The 12,081-nt window shown below is 43.7% G+C and overlaps 1 protein-coding gene across 1 annotated transcript in view; it reads right to left on the minus strand.

The window, feature by feature from the left end:
- The window catches only part of LOC123980185 (zinc finger protein 260-like), a 672,464-nt gene that overhangs the window by 10,672 nt on the left and 649,711 nt on the right, over positions 1 to 12,081 (minus strand). The gene's annotated exons all lie outside the window — the stretch shown is intronic.

Consider the following 12,081-nt stretch of genomic DNA (forward strand, 5'->3'; position numbering starts at 1 on the left):
AACTGTGCTGATGTGGTTTCACAGCAGCTGATCAGCTGCAGCGTCCAATCACAGACAGGACCAGGTTGGTTTCTGGGTCACCTGAGGATCCAGGAGGAATAAGACATGAAATAAGGCTGTTGTGATTGAACCTCTCTGTCTGTGTGACCTCACAGTTTCCCAGCATGCCTCAGCTGTGGAGCTGTATGAGGGGGAGGAGTTTGTCCTGCTGCCCTGTGAGTTTACCACCTTTGACCTGGACGACCCCACAGTGGTGTGGAGCCGCTACGATCTCAATCCTCCAACCGTCCACCAGCGTCAGCAGGAAGGTGATGAACTTAAAGACCAAAACCAGCTTTACAGCGGCCGAACATCCATGAAGACTGACGCTCTGGAAACTGGAGACCTCAGCCTCAAGCTGACAAAACTCCAGCTCTCTGACAGCGGCAGCTACACCTGCACCGTCAGAGACTCTAGGGGAGAACAGAGAGTGACAGAGATACAGCTGCAGGTCAAAGGTCAGCAACAAACCCTAACAGCTGCTGTAGATACAGGTCAGAGGTCATGTTCTTGATGTTTCTGGTTCCCACAGAACGATTTCCATCCTGGGTCAAAGTTCTCCTGGTTCTCCTGGTTCTCCTGGTTGTTGGTCTTGTTGCTGCTGGTGGTCTTCTGGTACATTTCCGGCAGTATTTCATGTCAGGTATGTCACTACTGCTACACCTCCAGCATATGAAGGTGTGATTGGAGCAGAACAGCTGGACACCTGTGACAGTGGAACCTGTAGATGTAGAAAATAGTGTTTCAGTGATACTGAAGTCACAGAGAAACAAAAAGTTTTTCTCTCTCTACAAACACAACAGCTGCTCTTCTCAAGTTCTTCACTGCAGCTGCACAAATCCTATTCTGCGAATCCCAAATGAAGAAACCAGAGATGGAAAGAGACCAAAATATTCTACTGAAGTAAAAGTACGTTTTCTTTGATGAAGTTTTAGTTGAACTTTTACTTAAGTACAAACAAAGTTACTGGTATAAAAATCTACAAAGTAGCTCATTTAAAATTAAGCAAAAGTTACTTAGTTAATTTTTAACCTCCTAAAAGAATTTATTTATACTTAATTAAATTGCAGTCTTTTGCAATTTCATAAGGGAATAAAGCCGTATTACGTTTTCTATTTTAGTTTGTTTGACAGATACTTTGCCAAAACAATGTGAGAGACCTTTTATGTTGTTATGAGAAGTTTTTGCTTCATGATGAAACAGATCAGACTCTGGTGGGCCGCCCTGGACTGTATATGAAGTCATGTCCCTATTTACATTCAAACAGGTGGTCATTTTAACGGGACTTCAGGCGTTAGCATAATTTCTTTTTTATTAACGTAGGCCTTAGCATTATTAACTACTTACCAGCAGGTTGGTGCCAACAAACATTAGTGATGTCATGCACCGATGTCTTTTTGGCTAATTTGAGAAAAGCCTTTTACCAAACTATGGAAATGTATTTTACCAGCTACCTGTGGTCCAAGCAGGGTGTGAACTACAGGGGAGCTCGGCTCCTCTTAATAAGACACGACATGCTGTTGTTGCCATTAGTTTCTATTTTTCTGTATCATCATGCAACATGTGTCTCATTTTACACATGATGCATGATGATACAGCAGCAGGAGTCAAAGTCAATCTGTCTTTTAAATACACTGTGTGGATGGTAGTTGACGGTTCAGATCAGGGTTTTCCAAAAACATCATCAAGTGCCTTGAAAATAATCAAGGTCAGCAGCGGTCAGAGCTAATCTCACTGACAAACAATCTGCATTTCCTGTGACTCCTTCATAATAAAAGTCAAATGGTCTTTCTGTCACAGTGCAAAAACTTGAGGACTCAAAGGCAGACTCGGTATAGTTCGAAGGGGTAACAAAAGGGTTTTATTGATAGGTCCAACAGGGCAGTATGGAGAGCACGGAGGTGGTGAGTAAGTCCAGGTAAGATACGTGCAGAGCAGGGTGTGGCGTTCAGCAGGGTTCCTGGAGGTTGGGTCATCCTGGGCACAGAGAAAAATAGGTTAATCCAGGGAGAGACAGAAATTACTGGGAATCTTACAGGAGAAGATTGTCGGCCTTGATGCATGTACCACATGTGGTTAACTGACGATCTGGCGAAGAATGTGAGGAGGACTGGGGTTGAAATACTGCAGGAGCTTGATTAGTGGAAAGAGAACCAGGTGCGCCGCTGGAGCCAGAGGGTGTAGCCACGCCCAGACAGACACAGACAGGGAGGACAGACAGAAAACACAGGGAAGGGGGGAACAAAAGAACACAAGGTAGTGGGGAGATTCTGTAGCACCACAACACTTTCAGCAGTTAGATGCTTTTAATGTGAAGCTGCAGCAGCAGGAAATGTTAATTTATACATTATACATGTTAACTTAATACTACAGTTTTTCACTTGGTAATACTGCAGATATTTAAATAGTGCAGTACTTTGATCAGTGGGCCACAGGCTCAGTCAGCACTGTGTTACCTCATTAGACGATAGACAGTGACTGAACAGACATTTATTTAATGAAAACCTTCAGATTCTAACTTTAATAAAAATTTGATTGATTAATAATACTCAGTGATTTAATAAACAGTCAGTTGTGCTGTTGATTGTAGAGACACCAAAGACAACACTGTCTCTGTTAGATGGAACAATGGGACATATTTCAGAGTTCCTGCTGCTGTCTGTACAGCTGATGTTGTGCTTTGTTGTCCTCTCAGTCTACCAGGTGGAGGTGGATTCAGGGGTGGAGTCTGTCCTGCTGCCCTGCAAAACCACAGTTCACCTGCCTGAAGACGTCACAGTGGAGTGGACGAACAGTTACAACGAGAAGGTCCATGTTTATCAGAACGGCTCTGAGCAACCTGAAGAACAGTACCTGTTTTACAGAGGCCGAACAGAGATGAAGAGAAACCTGCAGAGACTTGGAGACCTCAGTCTGACCCTGAAATACCTCACAAACTACGACAGAGAAACCTACACTTGCACCGTCTACAGCAGGGAGAGAGACATCCTGATGAAGAAACAAGTGGAGCTCTGGGTCAAAGGTCAGTGCTGCAGATACAGGTCAGAGGTCAGTGCAGTAGATAGAGGTCAGAGCCACTTATTGAACATGAAGCTCTGATCACTGATCAGTTCTTTAAAGTCCACAGAGATTATTAACATTTCACATTCACAATGTATCAATGAAAAGAGGAAATGACATCATAACAGGAAACAAGAATAATCCAGGAGATCATTTTCATGGATGGAAAGAATGAGATCAATAAGTTATTGATTTCCAGTATTGATCAAGAAGAAAGTGGAAGGAAGGAGCTGAAAGAAACCAAATATGTTGTTGTTCTCTCAGACTGTCAGGTGGAGGTGGAGGAGGGGGCGGAGTCTGTCCTGCTGCCCTACAAGACCACAGAGAACCTGCCTGAGGACACTAAAGTGGAGTGGATCCGCTTTGAACCCATAAAGACAGTCCACGTGTATCAGGACGGCTCTGACCAGCCTGACCAGCAGGACCAGGTTTACAGAGACCGAACAGAGATGAAGGAAGACCTGCTGAGAACTGGAGACCTCAGTCTGACCCTGAAATCCCCCACAGACAGAGATGGAGGACGATACTGGTGCAGAGTCTACGACAAGGAGGGAAACATCCTGAGATGGAAAACAGTTCGTCTCAGGGTCAAAGGTCAGTATGCAGACTGAGGTCAGAGTCTCTGTGTTTGTCTCTGTCTGACTGTCCTCTGTCTCCTCTGCAGAGAGAAGCAGGAACAGAAGCAGCTCCGCTGATCCAACTCCTCTGATGGCCGATCAATCTGTTTGATCTTTGATCATTGATCCGATCTGACTCTGGATCAGAGAGAAAATGGAGGTGAAGCAGCTGATGGAGGACGGATGAAGACAGGAGGACGCTTTGTCAGCTTCTTCTTCACTCTGACTCCTCCTACTGACTCTCACACACAGTCTACACACTCACTATTGATTCCTGCTGATCAGTGATGTCAGAGTGAGGTCAGCATGATGACATGTGTTGATCCGCTCTGGGATCTGGACTAAGCTGGTAAACTATGAACAGAGACAAACGGCTGCTGCTATTAAAACATTTGGTTTCTGACTCGGGACCACTTAGAAAGTGAGTCACCAAATCCATCATGTTTGCCATAAAAGGTTTGTTGATCCGACATGAAAATATAACTGAGTTTAAGAAAGGTCAGAGAGGAGATGATGAAATAGTCTACGTGATACGCAGGTAGACGCTGTATACCCACTAGGAAAGGTCAAGGATTTCTGTATTCCCACTTAAATTGCGAGAGGACACGTAACAACATGGTCTGTGACTTTCACACTTAGAATTATAAATTGACCTCATCTGTGTTTTGAAGCTCTGACTTTTGGGGCTCCCGTAGCCTGTGACCGGGATCTGACGACGGCTGCTAAACAACAACACAGCTGCCTGATTGTCACTCGGCCCAGGTTTAAAAATTAATTCATGTGAATCAATGAAGGAGAAATTAATCAAAAGAAAACTCAAACTACACTCTTTTGGTGTTTTGGTAAGCCGGGCCCTGAAGCTCCTGCCGCTCCAGGTTACGACGCGGCTGCAGCAGATGACACGTACGTCAGAGTGACAGAAACTAGGCGGTAAAGAAAACGAGCACTATGCTGTCGTAACAGTAGCTGGTGAGTGACAGTAGCATGTGTTATCATTAATGTAACTAGAACAGCAGGGGATGGTTGGTGTACTGAAATGCATCTAGGACCACTGAACTAACGTTAGAGAGAGTGTGTGTGTGTAGAAGTAGTAGGTCCTGGGTGCTTTCTCTTGTATTTAAGCTGATACACTACACAGTCTTTGACAATGGTGTTGTAAGAAGTGTGTTCATATTTTGTAATAAATCAGTTTTGCTGATAGAACTGCACAAATGTTCATTATTACTGAGTTATTACTGCTACTGAGAAGCCTCAGCTTTCCATTATTGAAAATGTTGTACCTGTAGAGTAGAAAGGAAACCTTTTTGGAAATGACAGGGCCCCCTCCTGTTAAGGGACAGGAGGAACCCTTTAAACCCTTGATTTATACATTTGTGTGTTGTGAACTCTGATTTCCCCGAACAGGAACAATTACAAAGAGGTGAATGTTGTACTAAAGTGAATGAATTTTATTACAAAGTATATTGTTAAAATCCCAACGATGTACCAGAAACGTACATACAAAATGTCTAAAACTGACTAGATAGTTGATTTCCTTGAGTTGTTCTGTAAAGGAACATGTCATTCATTAGGGACTCAGATGTTGTTTTCTTTATTAAAAATACTTTTGAAAACTGGAAAACAACTGTTTTGTTAACCGTTTCAAGAAAACTTTTTCTAAACTAAACTGAATAACTACTCAGTCTGAATTGAAAATATGTTTGGTCTCAGTTGTCTTTTTTTTTATGAATTTGGTCATTATTTTATGTCATTGGCTGAACATAACTGTATTAGTCTAATGTTATTAACATTAAAATCATAATAAGAAATTAAAATGGGAATTTTTACCAATAATTAATTAAAGAACACAAACATTGTACTGCATGTCAGTGACACATTCGCTTTTTTCTATTCAGCAGGCACTCTGGCATGTTTGAGACTGCGAAAGAAGTACAACCATGAGAGGAAATTTCTTACCTGGAAGGAAATCTGGCAGAGCAGATGGCTGATGAGCAGTTCAGGCAGTGTGTTTTCCATGCCTGCGCTACATCACGGCTGGGGACACTCATGCCCTGTGTGTGTCTTGTCTGGGGATGCGGGCCCACCTGTCTCCTGCGAGTCCATTTTGTCCACAGTAGTAGCAACGAGGCTGCACCGTCACTGTGAAACACTTTCAGAGGTGTTCGTTCCCTGTCAGTATGGAGGAAACCTTGGTTCCTGTCCCAGGGTCCCGTGTTGGGAGCCATGTCGCCGGATAATTATTTCTACAGATGCCTCACTCACGGGGCACGGTCATGAACGGCAGCTTTGCGAGAGGCTCCTGGCAGGAGCATCATTTCTCTTGGCACATAAATTGCCTGGAAATGTTGGCGGTTTTCAGAGCTCTGAGGACTTTTCTGCCTGCCCTCCGCAGTCACCACGTCCTTGTCAGCACCGACAATACAGCAGTGGTGGCCTATTTGAAGGACCAGGGGGGTCTGCGCTCACGCCCATTATGCAAGCTGGCACATCAGATCCTCCTGTGGTCCCAGCAGAGACTGCTTTTTCTCAGAGCGATGTATATCCCTGGGACTCAGAATCAGGGAGCAGACCTGCTGTCGAGACAGGGGCTGAGGCCCGGTGAATGCAGACTCCACCCCGAGGTGGTGGAGTTATTGTGCGAAAGGTTCGGCCCCACAGACGTGGACCTGTTTTGTCTTTCACCCTTGCCCCGCCCTGTGGAGACTGTGGGTCTGGCCCCTGAGGGGGCCCAGTTCCTTGAGGCGGGCCTGACGGCGGGAACAGTCGAGACGCTGCTCAGCTCCAGAGTCCCGTCCACAAATAGGACGTACGGCCTGAATTGGAAGGTGTTTGGCACCTGGTGTAGAGAACGGGCGGTGGACCCAGTTAGCTGCCCAGTGACTATGGTACTGGAGTTCCTCCAGGACCGTTTCTCTGCTGGCCTTTCCCCGTCCACACTCAAGGTGTATGTGGCTGCCATGGCAGCGTTCTACGCCCCTCTGAGGGATGGGCCTCCGGGGAGGCTTCCACTGGTCGTGCGCTTTCTCCGTAGCCCGGAGGATGAGAACCATGACTCGTTCCACGGTTCCCACTTGGGACCTGGAAGTGGTTCTCGAAGCGCTGGCTGAGGCCCCCTTCAAACCCCTGGAGTCGGCTGAGGCCAAGCACCTGACCCTTAAGATGGCCTTTCTCCTCGCTATCACCTCTCTGAGGAGGGTGGGGGATCTCCAGGCACTTTCAGTTTCTCCTCGATGCCTGGAGTTTTCCCCGGGGAGCATCAGAGCCATCCTGCACCCCTGTTCCTAAGGTTCCGTCCAGGTTGGCAGGGTTTACGGTGCTGTAGGCGTTTCATCCTCCACCTCATGTGACGGCAGAGGAAGGGAGACTCATCTGCTCTGCCCGGTCAGAGCGCTGAGTATTTACACTGTGAGGTCCTCCTGGTGGAGGAAAGCAGACCAGTTGCTGGTGTGTTTCCCAAGGCTGGGCTCCCCACATCCAAACACCCGATCAGCAACTGGAACGTTCAGACTGTTTCCCTGGCCTATCAGGCCCTCCTGCCCTAAGGGCGCACTCTACTCGAGGCACGGCGGCCTCTAGGGCCCTCCTCGCAGGAGCTTCGCTCCAGGATTTGTGTGAGGCAGCTGGCTGGGCCACTCCTCACACTTTCATCCGGTTTTACAGTCTGGACCTTCCTTCGGCACCCGACACCCATGCGCTCTCCTCTTAGTCGTGCCTATGGGTTACTGCACGCTGGGAGCAGGCGGAGGCTTCGGCGTGGCATAGTGGGTATTCTCGTTCCCATAGTGTCGTCACCGACGCAGTTTGAGTTTCCTCGAAGGGGAACTTCTCGGGTTACATATGTAACCCTTGTTCCCCGAGAAGGGGAACGAGACACTGCGTCGCCGCCACACCTCACCCCGCCTGGAGTGCCTTGCTTCATAGCAAAGAGCTAATGTGTCCGGTGTGCCGGTGTGCTTATATACGCCTCCAGTTACGCTGTCACACGCTACCTTTCTAGCAACGCCAATTAGATTGGAGTAGTTTCATTCATGATTTCAGCCCTGCCACGCCCAGAGGTGTTCCCATAGTGTCGTCACCGACGCAGTAACAAGGGTTACATACATAACCCGAGACGTTTTGAGATTTAGGTCTATTTTGCGTCCATGTCTTCTTTTACTCTGATGGAGTTTGTTTTCAGCCTGCTGCCCTCGGCTGTTTGTGTTGAATAATTCCTTGTTGTTTCTTAAGTTGACATAAATTGACATGTTTGTTCACTTTGTTGGTTTGCTATAGTTTATCTAAAAACTCACCATGCTGTACTAGTGTTGTATTTCTCGGAGGTGTTTGTAGTGTAGCCACTGGGAGAATGACTGTGGTCTCGCTGGGTAAAGGTGTTGACCACTGCTGTTATTCTTTCAATGTAAGGTTGACTACTAAATGTTTAATGAGTGTTTACCAACTAGTATTTTATTCTTATATTCTCTGTGTTATTCATGAACCTGTGCCTTTTCATTGTGCCAACATGAGCAGAGCAGCTGCTCAGGCAGCGCAGGCAAAACCTAGCCAACCGTAACATACACAATGGTAGTAAGGCACCTGCTGTAAGTCACGTACGCCAGGCCTGAGATCATGGCAAACTGTGGCCAAGAATGAGATCATGACACATTGTGATTAATGGCACCTGGTACTGCAAGGTACGGCCAGGTAGTGCATGAAACCAAGCTTTGCACTGCAGAAACTAAACTTTGTCTGAGACACAGCACACTCATGGTTGGCATTGTTGAATCATATTATTCCTTATTGAATCATGTTATGCATTTATCAAGTATGTTATTCCTTATTAATTCTTTTAAAAAATAAAATTGTAAGTGTTTAAGTTTTAATGGTGTCAACATTTTGCCTGTATAACTTTTAAAAAATACGGTGAGACTGAAGTTGAAACATAGTATGGTAATTGTGACATTAGTGAAAGGGTTAAAATGGTAAAACAGTACGTAAAAACGGCCACTAGATGGAAGCAGAGGATAAGAAATTCACCAATGGAAGGGAGTGGTCAGCGAACACTGTGGGTGGAGTTAAGGTGTAACGCCCACCTAAAAGGTGGAGTTTAAGGTGAATATAAGGCGATGTTCGCTGACCACCAGCTCAGTTCCATCCTGAGACCTCCAGGGATGTTACTCGGGTTTACTTGTCCTTTATTGGAATAAACTCTTTTGCCATGACTCTTGACTGTCTCCAGTGAAGTCTTTGACTATGCAATTTTTGACTAAAGAAGAAAGTTAATAGAGTAATTTTATTGAGTTTAATACGTTGGTCAGCGTATGGACACTGGCCCGGCCGGTCCTTATTTCCAACTAGACATTTGCATCTGTATTTCTTCTAAACCAAAACAAGCTAATCTGCATATTTAAACATTTCAGGGGAACAGACTCTGATGGGACAGAGGAGACAGTGTCCTGCGAAGCCTCCAGTGCTCCTTCTGAACACAGACAGACTCCTTTAAATATGTTTACAATTGCATTTATTCATTCAGCTGAGGCTTTTTATCCAAAGCGATTTACAATTACTATATTTGTCAGAGGTTGTACACTGCTGGAGGAACTAGGGGTTAAGTCTTGCTCAGGGACACAATGGTGTCTCACAGTGGACTCGAACCAGGGTTTCTCACACCAAAGACATGTGTCTTATCCACTGTCCCATCACCACCCCCACATTGTGCATTAAATTACAAACTGAGAGTTAAAGGGTTAAAATATTTAGAGGTGTATGTCTGTTGTTGCTTATGTACATTTGGTTAAATATGTATATATTTCAATTTAATGTACATTAAGACAAACTATAATGCTGAGTCTGACAAACTAAAAAAGGGAACAGCTGTTTAGTCATTGAGTGGAATTCAGTAAAAATTCTTTGAGTAAACGCATCAGTCTCCTTCAAGTGGCACATATCTGAGGAGACAGCCCAAAAATAAATCAGAAACAGGTTTAATGCTGAGGCTTTCACAGAAAAGGACACAGACTTAGAAAGGTGGTGATGGGGCAGTGGATAATACACATGCCTTTGGTGTGAGAGTCCTGGGTTTCGAATCCCACTGTGATACATCCACCAATGTGTCCCTGAGCAAGACACTTAACCCCTAGTTGCTCCAGATCCTCGTTGCTAAATGAATAAATGTAAATGTAATGTAATATTTACACATATTTGATTATGAAAATGAGGAATCTGATCTTAATTGACACCTGATATTACACCTGCAGCGCGTCTCGGTCTGTTTCTTGGTTGTTTGCCAGACTTTGGGTTGACTGTGCCAGAGTCTGAGATCAGAGACCTATAATCTAAAGAAATATTCAATTTGAATAAAATGAACATTTATGTGGATTTCTAAAACGTGGCTAATATATCATTTATATATAAACTCCCTTTTGCAAAAATGTGAAAGTAGTGTTTTCAGCAGTAATTACAAAAAAGTGAAAAACGACATTGGTTTATAAAGAATACACAGTAGATGCCATGCACACAGGTTTCTTTTATGTAAATTAATGTGAATTAGTGTTTTACAGTTGTACAAAGATTTATCAGTGGTATAAGACAAGAAATGCAAATACATGTATAATAGAAGTAAAGACGAGGTCAGTAACAAATTATATGCGAGACATTCATTAATTTATTTTAACTATATATATATATTTCAGTGTTCTGTAGACCTCCGATTTTGAAAAAGCATTTATCTCTTTCCAGAAATCGTGGTTAGATAAGGTACAAACCAAGGTTACCTTTGTCAAATTGCACATTTGGATATTTAAATATTCACATCATAAAATGCACCGCTGCACTGGAAACCTCTTAGAGAAGTGAGCAGACATGTTTTCAAGTTTGGTTGAGTCACTGTCAAGAGCTTAACTGCTGGATTTTCTACATGTGAGTGCATCTTTTTATAATAGTAATATATGTGCTAATAAATAATATAAACATATCATACGTTTTAATTAATTGCATCTACTTATTATTAAATATTTTGTTAATATTTTTATTTCATTTTAAAGTTGTGGATTTTAGCCTTTTGACTAAGCCACACTTTTGCAACATGTATCATCTTCATATATTTCAACCACTGTACAATGCAACTACTTCATTAATGTCGGCCCAAGTCTCGAAAGCATGGACAAGCTTTCTCAAACTGCAACTCATCTTGCACAGTATTATTGATTTAAAGTAGATTTCTGTGTGCTGTCCTTGAGAATTATGTTGTTTTTTTTAACCATTTTAATTACTTCTTTTAAAAAAAATTCTTTCAGTGAAATCAGAAATGGATTCTGCGGTGCTTTTGATTTACCTCCTCTTTGGTAAGAGTTATAATATCTTAATAGCATATATTCTTAGTAACATAATTTAATTGTGATGGTTTTTGGCTAAGAATTAAATTACAGAATTTGACAATCATTGTTTATCATTTTGAACAGTGGTGTAGAGGTGTAAGAGGTGTATTTGTTTTCTGCTCATGTTCAAAATGTTCTGCCTATTGAAAATCTATCCAACATCTACAACATCTGTGTTCTCTGACATTTATACAATAATGTTGTAACATTACGAGAATAAAGTCATAATAATTTTAGCAAAATCTACTTGCCCTATATACTCTGCTGTGCATTAGTCTGCGTTATTCCTCTGCTGATATGGTAGGATCCCTTCAGACCATCTGACAGACACAGAACCCGTTAGGGACCATAGGAGTCGTTAGACCCTGTTTACGGGGGCACGTGCTCCACTGTTTATTTTTTACTGTCCCCAGTAAAATGGTCAAGATGTTTAATGTTTTTGGACCCGTAGGGTTAAGTAAGCAATAAAAATTATGCAATGTCCAGGAAAACTTTCCAAATAAAACTACTGGTTAATGTTGTGAGGCGTCAAAAAACTGGGCAATGTGGGTGCGTTTCCTGGGAAGTGATGAAAGGACAGCATTGTAAGTGGGGGATAAGTGGTGGCGTAGACCCCCTCCCCTGTTCAATGACGGCTTCTCAACCCTGGTGCAGATGCTTCCTTGACACCTCTTTCAAACCATCCATCTTCTCTGTCTAAAATGTGCACCTGGTGGTCCTCAAACGAGTGTCCTCTGTCCTTCAGATGTAAGTAGACTGCAGAGTCTTGACCTGAGGAGTTGGCCCTTCTGTGTTGAGCCATGCGTTTGTGTAGTGGTTGTTTAGTCTCCCCAATATACAGGTCTGTGCATTCCTCACTGCATTGGACCGCATACACTAGATTGCTTTTCTTGTGTTTGGGTGTGCGGTCTTTGGGGTGGACCAGCATCTGTCTTAGTGTGTTCTTGGGTTTAAAAAACACAGGGATGTTGTGTTTGTTGAAAATCCTCCTGAGTTTCTCTGATACTCCA

Source organism: Micropterus dolomieu, linkage group LG12 (assembly GCF_021292245.1).
Source record: "Micropterus dolomieu isolate WLL.071019.BEF.003 ecotype Adirondacks linkage group LG12, ASM2129224v1, whole genome shotgun sequence".
NCBI lineage: Eukaryota > Metazoa > Chordata > Actinopteri > Centrarchiformes > Centrarchidae > Micropterus > Micropterus dolomieu.